General features: G+C 43.8%; 1 protein-coding gene across 7 annotated transcripts in view; it reads right to left on the bottom strand.

Annotated features, from left to right (window-relative positions):
• Positions 1-13,897, bottom strand: part of CNKSR3 (CNKSR family member 3) — a 102,657-nt gene that overhangs the window by 75,766 nt on the left and 12,994 nt on the right. Inside the window, exons 1-2 of one of the 7 annotated variants that reach the window (XM_033404478.2) lie at positions 9,650-9,727; positions 7,683-7,753 (exon numbers count right to left, since the gene is read on the bottom strand). The exons of 4 other annotated variants lie outside the window; for them this stretch is intronic. The gene's annotated coding sequence lies outside the window, so the exon portion shown is untranslated. Of the gene's footprint in view, positions 1-2,970; positions 3,102-7,682; positions 7,754-9,649; positions 9,728-13,897 lie in introns of those variants that run through there. 2 more of the 7 variants (XM_049695180.1, XM_049695179.1) reach the window with 2 other exon arrangements.

The raw sequence follows: 13,897 nt of genomic DNA, 5'->3' as shown, positions 1-13,897 counted from the left end.
GCTTTGTGACCACCTAGAGGGGTGGGATAGGGAGGGGGGGAGGGAGGGAGATGCAAGAGGAAAGAGATATGGGAACATATGTATATGTATAACTGATTCACTTCGTTATAAAGCAGAAACTAACACACCATTTTAAGCAATTATACCCCAATAAAGATGTTAAAAAATTAAAAAAATTAAATTAAATTAAAAAGTGAAGGGTCTAGCAGGAAATTAGATTTTTAAAAATTATCTATTTTTTTAAATTACTCTAGATAACTTTCTTGTAATACTTTACAAGAAAGTATTTCTGTATGATTGGACAAATAAAAATAAAATCTGCAGACAACAGAAAGACAATGGGGGGAGGGGTACATATATGAAAACAAACCACATTCCACAGCTCCCAGTGTTTAATCAGAGAGGACTTTCCATTAATATTCTCGTGATTACCACGTTGCTCCATGAGGCTGCATTTCTGGCTGCCACGTTAGGAGCAGCTGTTTCCTATCATTCATTATCTGTTTCCTCCAAGGCCGTGAAAACTGAAAGGCAGTTGTGTCTGGTTCCAGAAGCCGACCATGTAAACCTGCCTCCACCCCTTCACCCCAATGGCACCACGGAGGAAGGGCAGGAAGGCTCCGGACAGAACCTGTTGCCTTTACATTTCTGAGTCCAAAGCAAAGCACTATTCCTGAACTTTCTTCCCTGATCACACCTGAGTCACAGAGCCTCCAGGCACCTGGCAGTCCACACTCGTCACCGCCTCTCCACATCATACCTACTCAAAGACATTTCATGTTCTTTAGCCCGAAAGAAAACAGAGGATCACTGATGAACTTTCAACACCTCTCTCCATTCTGAAACAGGTTGGAGCAGGTGAACGATGTGAGTACAACCTATAGACGTCAGCAGGGGGCCGTGATCCTACCACCAAGTTCACCCTCCAGCACTGCCAATGGACTGGTTTTTAGTTTCCCAAATCTCTTCACCTAGAGGAATCCATCTTCAACCCCAATCTGGCTGGCAAAGTCCCCTTTATCCTTTAAAACCCTCTGCAAACTGCCCCCTAAACTACATGCGCACGCACACACACACACACACACACACACACACACACAATGCATTCTATGCTCCTCTGAACGGCTCCTAGACCTGTAAACATGTCCATCATCGAATGCACCACACCGTATGGTATCCTAATCAGTGTTGCCACCTACCTCCCTGCTAGATGGAAAGCACCTCCCCACTGGACCCCATAAGCCAACACTGAGTCTGCATCACAGATGGTTAACCAGGCTCACTGCATGCCCTGGATGGCAGTACAGACGGGCAAGTGATGCTCCACACTATGCTGGTGGGTGGGACCTACAAGGCCAATAAATTTTATAGGATTTGGGGGTAGAGGGCAATTCGGGTAAGGCTGGGAAAATAGTATAATCAGAAACATCCAGAACCGCGAGTCTGGAGAATTCCATTCCAGTCTGGGTCCTGCCATTCCATCTTAGCCGTGGAACTCTCTGGGCCACAGTTTCTTTAGCGTTAAACTGAAACAATTTATTCACTCAAAAGAACACGTATTTGGGCTGCGTGACCTACGGTTATCACCAACACTCAAGATTAGATAGTTAGCGATGGGAAAAAAACATGGAAATCAGAGTGCTGGAACCACAGCCCGAGGAAAAATGCCCTTGCCTTTCCCAATAGAAGTCAAGAAACACCCCAATTTTCCCAATACACAGGCCGTCTTCCAGTTCACAAACCGAAACAAGATGAACATCTTAGCATTTCCAAACACGTAATAGTTCTTCACTAGAAAGATCATCCTGGTCTCCCTTATCTCAAACCTAATATGATTTTCCCCTACACCTTCCTCCAAACAAAATTAAGAAAAAATATGAAAATAAATCGCTAATATCTTAATTGCAGCAAAGTCCTCTGTTGCAATTTTAAGCAGCAAAGGACACTGACAGTGAACCTGGGTCTTTAAGGCTTGTAAACAGATGGTAATGTAGGCACCCAGGCTGCTCCCAGCCTGACTGCTTCAGGCCCCTGGATGGGGGATTTTTAGCTTGAGTCATCACCCCTGCTTTCTTCGACAGCAAAACTGCAGTTCCCCTGAAGACAGTGCAGCCGATTAACACAGATTTTTAACTCTCTCTTTATGGGATTTTCGGTGGCTTTTTTTTTCAACTTTTAAATTCAGTGTACACTGTATAGCACAGGAAACTATACTCATTATTTTGTAATAACCTATAAGGGAAAAGAATCTGAAAAAGAATATATATATATATATATGTATATATATGTATATAAAACTGAATCTCTTTGCTGTACACCTGAAACTAACACAACATTGTAAATCAACTATACTTCAATTTTAAAAATAATCTTTTTAAAAAATTCAATGTGTAAGTTAAAAATGGGTAGCATCCATTTTTATGGATGCTGTGCATTAATTCATTAATTCCATTTTTATTATGCTGTGCTGTGCATTAATTTATTAACAATGGATTGCATCTCTCTACACAGAGTTCTGAAGCTGTAATGCGGGAGGGAGGGGGGGAGTAGTATAGGTAGCTTACAAACACATATTTTTAAAGCAATAATAAATAGAAACTAATTAAGCAAGTATATTAAGTTGGAAACTGATCGAGAAGAAATCATGTGACAGTTTCTCAAGGGGGAAAGGGGCTTCTCTGGCTAATAGAGATTAATCTAGTTTTAAGACAATTTGTCTACATTCAACACGGCTGAAATCCTGTTCCGGAAGCAGGTACACATGGACTAAAATATAAAAACACTTATTCCCTCAGCTCAAGGACGTTTTACAAAAAGTACTCCATCTATAGATAAGCAAGTCAGGTAAACTCTGAAGCTCTTTCTTTCACTCCCTATGCCTCCCAAAGAAACATCAGGGATGAGTCTTGCCCATAAACCCGGGTCTGCTCTAGCACTAACGGCAGACTCCACATCACTCCAGGTGCCTACCTGCAAAGGTGCCTCTTTGAGACCTGTGGGGACCATTTTTTCTCCCTTTGCAGGTATAACCCTAAATAAAAGTCCTTTGAGAAGTCTGCAACTTTCTGAGGTTTTGAAACTGAGGGAATCAACTCTGGTGACTAAAGAACAGAAGTAATCGCCATTCTGACAGCTATTCCCACAGTGCTTACAGGAGCACATCTTACGAAATAACTTCTTGGCTCCCAAGAAGAAATCGGGCTGGTTTCCTTAATTGGACTTGGTGAGACAGACTGCCTTCCATCGGGGGCTAATGGGCCAGTTGATCACAGAAGATGATTACTCAGAGGAACACACACTACACCAGGGACACACCCAGGGATTACTGTCACACCCACCGGTTATCGAATGCCACAGCAAAGCAGGAAATGGAATAAGCCGCCGTGGACATTAATTGTGATAAAACAGGAAATACAAACTTGAAGGGCCTGACTTTGGCGACAGCCTTCCCTCTGACTTTTAGTGACTGTATTCTACAGATTACTATTAGCAGCGGTCAAGCCTCAGAACACTATGTTAGTGGAATAACCAGGGAAAGAGATTTAAGAAGTCATCCATATCTTACAATTTAAGAGGTATAATTGGCACCTCCCCTTTTTAATGCCATGTGATGTCGACACACTCCCCAAAGGGTATGTGAGCCAATCTTTCTCTTCACCATTCTTCTCACTGAGCTGTAATTTACCATCTGTAAAAGGCAGCGTATGTGTTCACTTTGAAACTATTCTGTCAGAAATGTGAAAATTTTTCCCCAGGATATCCCTGTAATGGATGCAACAAAACAACGGCTAGAGTTTTTTTCAGCACTTACTATATGCTATACAGTTTATTTTACCATTTATTGTGGTAACTGCTTCACCTGCATTATCTCACTGAATCCTCAACATAAACCCTCAAAGTTTAGTAACGGCATGACCCCAAATTTAAAAATAAGCTAGTTGACTAAGCAATGCATAGAAATTGGCCAACATCACACATCTAGTAAGCGACTGGTAAAGGATCCAAACGTAAGCAGCCAGCCCTGGTCTTAACCACCATGTACTACCGTAGCGGCCACAAATGTTTTTAGAATGAGGAATGGCCCAAACACAAACACACAAATTTAGACAACCGTAACAGACAGAAAAGAGAGAGACGGGGCTTCCCTGGTGGCGCGGTGGTTGAGAGTCCGCCTGCCGATGCAGGGGACACGGGTTCGTGCCCCGGTCCGGGAGGATCCCACATGCCGCGGAGCGGCTGGGCCCGTGAGCCATGGCCGCTGGGCCTGCGCGTCCGGAGCCTGTGCTCCGCAACGGGAGAGGCCACAACAGTGAGAGGCCCGCATACCGCAAAAAAAAAAAAAAAAAAGAAAAGAGAGAGACTATGAATGGATACGTGAATACCTTTTCTCTCCAGGCAAAATCCTCAAAGCAGTTATTCCTCTGTTGCAGGCAATTAACTACAGGCATCCAATGTAGACACATTCCATTGAGACCCATGATTTTTAAACACTAATTCCAACTTTGTTAGGGAGACTCCCAGGTTTTTCCTTCTCCCCCATCAAGTGCTGACCAAAGGCCTTTATTGCAGGAGCCCTGATTTGTGCAGATAAACAGACACCATCCCTGACCACCTCAAGTGCAAATGTTAATCCTGTCACTGGGCTTTGGAATGAAAATGTTTGTTTGGGTTTTTTTTAAAGAGAAAAAGAATGTTAACTGCATGGAACAAAAAACCAAAACAAAACAACTCTATTCCTTACATCTCACTGCAACAATATGTTACTTTCATTATGTTGTATCTTTGGATCTATAAAAAGCAAACAAAACCAACAATTATAATAAAAAGATCTATAATATGAAGTCTGCTTTTAGAAGAAAAAATCTTGTAATGTTTTTAGAACATTATAGTCATTATAGTTACCACCAAGGATGATAATTACGTACCTTAACCCACAAAACTGTTTTTAGATCTTCTGGTGACAATTAAGTCATTATAAGAGATTGATTTCACTACGCTCATCACTTGCAGAAAGTCTACCACAACTACATTTAATAAGATAGCTTTCTCTTAGGTCCTCAGCATTCTCCCTGAATTCCCAAGGTTGCTGCTAGGCATTTATACTTTTCTTTTTTTGTTGTTATTAGTTAGTCTTAAATGTTTCTTTTCTCCCTGATTCATTAGAACATGATTTTAGGAGATGGAATTTCTACAGCTGAGCTGGAACATTACATATTATCTAACATTGTTAGTTTTAAAATCAGAAAATAGGAAAAAGGTACCAATATGCATGCTACCTTAATAAGATATTTTTTTAATTATTTTATATTGGAGTAGAGTTGATTGACAATGTTGTGTTAGTTTTAGGTGTACAGCAAAGTGGATTCAATTATACATATACAAGTATCTATTCTTTTTCAAATTCTTTTCCCATTTAGGTTATTACAGAATATTGAGCAGAGTTCCTGTGCTATACAGTAGTCAATAAAATACTTTTGCGATATCCATTCTAGGGCTTTTTTTAAAAAAGATGAGGGAGAAACAGAAACACCCTCAGTGATGCAAGAAGAAGTTATCAAACAGAATTTCAAATTGCTAAAATATACAGAGAAAGGTGTTAAATTGATTAAAGTAATAGCTATAAATATCCTCCAAGGGACCACACACTCAGAAATCATGGGGAAGGAGCGAGGCGGACATAGAAGCAGAAAAACTGCCTGGTTTTTTTAAGTGGTAACTACTAAAAAGTAAAAATTTACCTTGTTAAATTATTTTTAAAACCACATTCCCCTGAACTGTCACTGTGGACGGTTAAAGGTGGAAGCTTTCCCAGAACTGAGTATATGTTTAACCCTGGGAATGGTGTGGCAATGGCAACCACCCACAACAATCTGGGAAACAACGCAGAGCAAGAGAAAGGGCAGCCACGCCCTGCAGAGGTGGGTCCTCAGGTTTTTTTCATCCTATCATAATCTAGCCCCATTAGTTTTAAGTATAATCTGTGCGTTCTTCCAGAGTCCAGGACCTCAGCCATGAAGACCCATGCAGCTGCTTCTGGATCTGGTAGAGCCAGTATGACTCATCTGGGCCTGGGTCTGAAATGCTCAGAGTATATATTTTTAAGATTTCGGTACACCATGCACCAAGCTAAAAGTGGAAATGGGAGTAGGGGGCAGTGTTTCTTACATGCTCCAGCATCCTTCTGGGGTGGCAAGAGTGGGGAGACTTCCAAACACTTGGATTGGGACTTCCCTGGTGGTCCAGTGATTAAAACTCTGGGCATCCACTGCAGGGCTCGATCCCTGATTGGGGAGCTAAGATCCCACACGCAGGTGTGGTCAGAAAAAAACAAACAAACGCTTGCATGTTATTTCTGACCACTTCTAGAGCATACATTCCTACAAATGCTCTGCTATTGTTTTGGCTCAACCACTAGAGTGAAGACTCTGAACATATAAAGACTACATTATATGCAGAGCTAGGAGCGATGGTTAATCATTGATCAGTCACGGGCAGCAGACGGCAGGTGCTAACACACAGGACACCCACAGCTCCAGGCGTGACCTCCAGGCCACACCCCCTCAGCCCTCACTTCCCGCAGCACCCTCCTCTGCAGACACCTTTCCTCTCCGGTCCTCACCGCCTTCTCCCTCTCCCACCTGCACTGCCTGGCAGCCCAAACTCCTCTTTTTTTCACTCTAGTCAATGTTTTAGTAGTTCCTCCTTTTTTCAATGAAGAGGTTTTATGTTTCCTTATGCTATAAAAGTCCAGTCAATTTCACATTTCACAGATCAAAGGAAATAAATACTCAGGAAGTCAAGTTAAGTTTTGCACAGAGCCTTTGACTGGTTTTTCTTCTTGAGATTCAGGGGCTTCCCCTACAGTAGAAGGCCCAGTTCACTCCAGGTCTAAAACCCAGTAGACTGCCATGTTCCTTAACAGCAAGGCAGGTGCCACCCTAATAGAATCCTGAATCGAGTAACATTCAGGAGCCTGAAAAAATTCATATACATATGTGTATAGTTCTATATGTGTGTGTGAGGATAGACAGGTAAATAGATATAGATATTTACATATGTATTACATATGTATACACACACACACACACACACACGCACTTCCTCCACAAAGAAAGGCCACTCAAAAACATAAAGTCCAGGCTTCCCTGGTGGCGCAGTGGTTGAGAGTCTGCCTGCCAATGCAGGGGACACGGGTTCGTGCCCCGATCTGGGAAGATCCCACATGCCGCGGAGCGGCTGGGCCCGTGAGCCATGGCCGCTGAGCCTGCACGTCCGGAGCCTGTGCTCCGCAACGGAAGAGGCCACAGCAGTGAGAGGCCCGCGTACCGCAAAAAACAAACAAACAAACAAAAAACATAAAGTCCTCCATTGGCCTCTACCTACTAAGAGGCATAAACAGGGCCTTGGTGATGTAGCCCACCTCCCCACACAGCACCCCTCCAGGTTCACCTCTCTCCACCCGACCTCAGGACAGGCCCAGCACAATCAAGTTCTTTCAGTTGTGAGCAAATGCCTTATCTCTCTTGCCTCCCAGTTTTCTCCCAAATCTTTTCTTTCCCCTCCTCTAGACCTGGCCACCCCCGCTCATCCTGCAGGTCTGGATTTGGATGTGGCTTCCTCCAGGAAGCCCTCCGTGCTGTGCCTGTTCAAACTCTGAGTGAATTACTCTTCTGCTGACATACCTGTGGGCTTGTCTGTGTTCTCCACTCAATGGAAGGTGCCAAAGACAGGGACCCTGTCCACTTCACCGCACCTAGTAGAGACATTACACATGACAGGTGCTCTATGTATGTTTGATGACTTATATTTAAAGTTAGTTAATCTCTACTTGCACCAATTTTCCTGCTAACAAATGGCTTCCACCTCTGGGCTGTAATAGACATTATTTGTACAAAATTTCACGGCATTCAGAATATTTCAGATAAATCCTACAATATATGAAGGTAAATCAAAAGCAATAAGGTATTCTTCCAAGGTTTTGGGGCGTCCATAACAAATCTTTTCTGCCTAAATGGTTAAACTATGGAATAATACAGAACCCAGGTAGAGACGCATTTACTCTCATTTCAAAAAAAAAAAAAAAAAGTGGGAAAACTTGGAGTAGAGAGAGAGTTTCTGTGGAATAACTCTTCTCTATAGAAGCCACTAGTACATAGTCATTCAATGAATGAATAGCTCTGTTAGTATTAAAGTAAGAGAATGCATAATCTATGGTGTTCTGTTACCCAGTTCAGGGAGGGCGGAACATGTCCCAATTCATCAAACATCTACTTTACCAAACAGTCATCTATTCCAAAAGATGGTTACAGATTTTAAAGAATTCAAATAAAATGCATTCCGTGCTTAAGTCATGCTGAGACTGTGCTGTGCTCATTCAGGAAGATGCTTTAACACAACGTGATCTCTCGGGACAGCGATGCCTCGTCTCCCATTTGCTCTTGGATCTACTCAGACGTTTGCACCCATCAATCCACCAAAACTAACTTTCAAGTTCAATGTCCTCCACACACTAAACACACTGGTCAATTCTCAGTCTCCCCTTATTAGCCCACCAGCAGTACTGGGTCCAGTTGACCACTCTTTCCTTCTGGGAGCACTTTCCTCACTGGCCCCAGGACACCACCCTTCCCGAGATTTCCTGTACTTACAGGCAGCAACTTGCTGGTTGCTCAACCCCCAGACTTGTAAGGGTGGGAACGCCCTAGATTTCTTCTCTCTCCTTGTCTCCCTCTGCCCACTCATTGGGTGATATCATCCAGTCTCAGACATTTAATACCATGTATATACCCCAATGGCCACCAAATTTCTATCTAGTCCCAAACTCCCCCATTAATGCAGACACACATCTCTACTTCACTTGGCGAACTAACAAGCACGGATGTTTCGAACCCAAATATCCCCTTCACCGTCTCCTCCCACGCTCTTCCAGCTCTTTGCGGACGGCAACTCTAACCTTCCAATTCCCCAGACCAAAGACGCCATGGGTATCCTCTCACACCACCACCCGATCTCTTGGTAAATCCCACTGGCCTTTCGGACCACCCAGAACATGGCCACCTCTCGTGATGGTGACCACAGCTGCCACCTGCTCCAAGCATCATCTTTCAGATGGTTATTGCCCCAGTATCTTAACTGGCTTCCTGATTCCACCCTTGCTAACTTCTGTCTACTCAACACAGCAACCACTGTCATCTTAAAATGTAAATCTGATATCACTCCTTGGCTCCGAAGCCTCCAATGGCTCCCCAAACATCAAATTAAAGCCAAAACATACATAACGGTCTCTAAGGCTCTGCACCATCTGGCCTCAACCCGTCCCGTGATCTCATCTCCTGCCGCTCTGCCCTTGGCTCCCGCTGTCCCAGCCACGCTGGCCTCCCTGCTCCCTCCATGTGTCAGGCTCTGGCCTGTCTCAGGGCATTTGCACCGACTGTTCCCTCTGCCAAGAACATCCCTCCGCCTGTTAGCCGAGTGCTCGCTGAGAGCTTTCCCCCAGCCATCCCGGTTAACACTGCATCCCCACTTCCCTCCTGCATCCACCTATGGCCCTTGCCTGCAACATGTACTACAATCCACGCGCTACGAGTTTTACTTACTGTGTGTCAACCCCCACTAGAATGTCAGATCCGGGAAGACAGGAACTACTTACCGTCTCTTCTAGTCACTGCTGTATCCTCAGCTCTCTCGGAACAGCTCCTGGTACAGGGTCAGCACTCAATAAGCACTGCTGAATGAATGCATGGTGACTAGCTACTTTCATCAGACTTAGTGGAAGTGTCAGTTAAGAGGGCACTCTAGTTAACAGGCGACAAGTTAAATGCAAAGGGTTAGTTCTATTTCTCCTAATGTGACCTGGTGCACTACTTCATCCAAAACTTCATTTCCCGAATTAACGTGAAAGACAAGCGCATCATTTCAGAATACCAGGTTGTGCAGTTAGGATTACTTTAAAAATCATAGACGAGAAATGAGCAAAAAAACCTTTTTCTTTTGGCCGCGCCATGCGGCATGCAAGATTTTAGTTCCCCAACCAGGGACTGAACCCGTGCCAACCTGCAGTGGAAGCGAGGAGTCTTAACCACTGGACCGCCAGGGAAGTCCCAGAAATGAGCAAATTCTAATGGAAACGTCAGCTGTGCAGAATACCGGGGAGATGTTATAAGAAAAATCACCTATTGTTTTATAGCTGATCCTATTAAGAATCTGTTCACTTTACCTGAAACTCACAGACAAAATCACAGCTACTTGTAAGGGTTGGATGGGCCAATGACGAACAAGAAAACGGGCCCCATCATGCCTGTGAAGGACGGACCTGCCACCCCCTTGAGCGCCGCGCCCTGGAAGAGCCCTCCACACCCTTGGCTCTCTCCCAGCCGGTACGACCCAAAGGAGGCACTAATCTCAGGGAAACGGCTCCCCATCTCACAAAGCAACTGCAGCCAGAACTGCTGATCTCACTAAGCACTGGGCAAGACTGCAGGGACTACTCTACGATGCATTTAGCATTTATCAGCACTGATTTTGTATCTCCATTGACAAGCTTCCTGTAGGACCCTAATCTTCTCTACTTCACTACGTGTTCTATGTCTTAGACTGCGATGTACAGAAATAATTCAGCGTGCCATATTCATGTATATTGCATCATTTCACACTCAAGTTGGAGGACCTGAATTTCAGCTAACACTCTCCTATTTTAACACATTCCATGTGCCAAGCTGCATGATATTTACACCTCATTAAAACATGAGACAATCAGAGTGCTGCAGTGAGAGAAGGCACTGTGTTTTCTGAAGCATTTGAATCATGCAAGATGCTGGTACCATGCAAGATGTCTCCTCTACAAACTAGAACGGCTTTTGAGGTTGCTACCCGCAAGGTGTGCTCACTCTCGAACCTGCAAAGCAGCTCCTCCTGGACTTCAGCACACTGCAATGGTACTGCCATGCTAAGGCCCTGAGGCACAAACCGTGGACATGAACGTCCCCTTCTCTCCACGCTCACATGCAGACCCTGCCAGGCTTCTGGAACACTCATGGGTGGTGCCTCTCTCAGCAGCCCTTCTCCCGTCTCTGTCTCTCTCAAGGCCCCTGCTCTTACTCAGGCCTCTTCAACTCTCTCCAAGAGACCACCCCGAATGCCTCCCAGAGCTGGTCTCTCAGATTCCAATCACTCCTGCCTGCAAAGCCCTCCCTCTACATCCCACAGTTCTGCCAGCAACACACCTCCTTTCAAACCCCTCTATCATTTCTCCATGATCCACTGAATTAAGTACAAACTTCCTAAAAGTCAGTGGCTCTCAAACTGTGGTCCACAGAACACCTGAAACAGATTCACGGTTTGCCTGCTAAGCACCCAGGGCCTCACCTACACCCACACCTACGGCAGCAGGCTCTGGGGAGTTAGGGCCGGGAATCATTTGATCCTCATTAGTGAGTGACTCTCAGGCCCACTAAAATCTAAGTGCCAACACCCTACGTCTTGCATTCAAGCAACATGGCTGGACACATCTGGCTGTGCTGGCTTAACACATATCAAACCAACCCGTAAGAGTAAAAAGGAAATTTTTTTAAAGATGGGCTAGCAGTTTGAAGGTAAGAGAGAGCCGCTAAGGCTGCCAAACTTAAGGGTTCAAGATCCTGGAGAGAAAGACAGGAAAGTAAGTCCCACGTTCTCTCTCTGTAGCCCTTTATGGCCTTTCTGAGTCCCCAGCAGCCTAAGGATGAGGCCAAGCAGAAAGGAGCCCTGGCTCTGAACACAGTAGAAAAATCATCGGATTACCCTAGAATGTACAAACAAGAGAACAAAAGCCATCTCTAATCCCACCATCCATAGAGGACCAGTGCTGCCATTGTAATATATTTCCTTCTAGTCTTTGTACGTATATATTCATACAACCTCGGAAATTTACCTTAGGCAAAACTAGAACTTGAAAACATTAAGTGACCATCCAAAAGTGCACAATCCCTATTAAGTATATTTTTAAATCCCTCTTCTTCCCTTTCCAGTCACCCTATCAAATATTAAAAAGAGAAAAAATATAGATACAGTATTCCCTACAATTATTTTTATCGAGTGGTAAAATTACAGGTTAAATTTAAGTAGAGCAATTCAGACCATACTGTTAGTAACGTCAGTGTTCTCCTCTTGCCCTCAAAACTTATTATCAGGACGAACTTACGTCGGCGCCTACCCAAGAGCAGCCAGGTAAGGTCAGCTTCTAGAATCAAACGTTTCTTGACTCAAACCCCATCTACTGTGTACACAACCTCAGAAGGATCGGGGCCTGGCCTCCTTCACTCTGAAATGAAGACGATGAAAGTGCTGCCGTCAAACAAGTATTGTGAGGACCAAACGAGATAATTCACGAAAAGCCATAGCAAGGGCCGAGCACGTAAGAAATCTCAGTGAATGTCACCTGCTAACGGCTGCCTCCCCGACCAAGGAGCGTGCTTCTTCATGACAGGCTTGTTTACATCTCATCTTTTTGCTCCTAGCGTGAAGCAGAGGAACTGGTACTAAAAAGGAAATCTATATATTTTTTTTCATTTTAAGTTTCTAAAGGGAATAAATGGTTGAAAGAAACACCTCATGAAGGTTTAACAAAATATCATCCATAATGAATATACGCGTGTATATATATATGTAAATATAGTCTGTATACTTATATGTGTGCATGTGAATACAGACACGTATATGGACGGTTCACTTACAAAACAAGCTGAAAAGTTACAACATTCTGAATTTTTTTTTAATTTATTTCTTTATTTATCTATTCATTTATTTATTTTTGGCTGCGTTGGGTCTTCATTGCTGAGCGTGGGCTTTTCTCTAGTTGCAATGAGCAGGGGCTACTCTTCGCTGTGATGGCTTCTCTTGTTGCGGAGCATGGGCTCTAGGCACACAGGCTTCAGTAGGTGTGGCTCGTGGGCTTCAGTAGTTGTGGCATGTGGGCTCAGTAGTTGTGGCATGTGGGCTCAGTAGTTGTGGCTCACGGGCTTAGTTGCTCTGCGGCATGTGGGATCTTCCAGGGCCAGGGTTCAAACCCGCGTCTCCTGCATTGGCAGGCGGATTCTTAACCACTGCGCCACCAGGGAAGCCCAACATTCTGAGATTTTTATTGAGAAGTTTTGCAGATTGTATCCTGGGGTCAGTACCACTCCAGTTTAAGTATTAAAACTAGTGCTTTTCCTGTTTGTTTTGTCTCCCAATTCAGAGCACCAGGAAGATAGAAAGACCTTGAGTAAACTGATAACTTACTATTTCAAACAGGACCGCACAAGCCAGCACGGAAGTTAGCAGCACATACCTTATTTCCAAAGTATATGCTTTATTTTATACATAGAATCTTTCTGTACAAACAGAAACAGTTCCTGTCAGGGACCAATACCACACAGCCAGTGAGTGGCAAAGTAAACTCACTCAGAAAAAGCCAAATTCTTGCTTTTACACTGAAGAGTAACTACTCAATGGCCTGCTGGGTTCAACAAGGTATTGGTATTTCTGGCTTAACAATACCTGCAGGGAGTTACATGTTACAATTTTAGAAATAAGGTAATCAGTTAAGTAGCAAAATGAAATTATAGGTTAAGAAACAGATTTACTAAATAATTAATGAGTTGCTCTCTGGCTACTTGTATTCACATATCATATGTCTGTTTCTCACTAAGACAAACCTGACCACAGCTGTCCACAGTGGGAATCAACACGCTAGTCCACAGATATGTTATGCTTGGCCTATACCAAAAAAAAACTGACAGATTTCTAAAAACTGGAAAATGTCACAGAGAAATACAGACACCCAACTTCATCTGAAAACAACAAGAACAACAACAAAGAAGCATAAGATTCTAGAAACTGTAGGTCCATAGTCAGCAGAAACTGAGCAGTCCATGTATCT

Source organism: Orcinus orca, chromosome 12 (assembly GCF_937001465.1).
Source record: "Orcinus orca chromosome 12, mOrcOrc1.1, whole genome shotgun sequence".
Taxonomy (NCBI): Eukaryota; Metazoa; Chordata; class Mammalia; order Artiodactyla; family Delphinidae; genus Orcinus; species Orcinus orca.
This window is presented reverse-complemented; position numbering and strand designations above follow the sequence as displayed.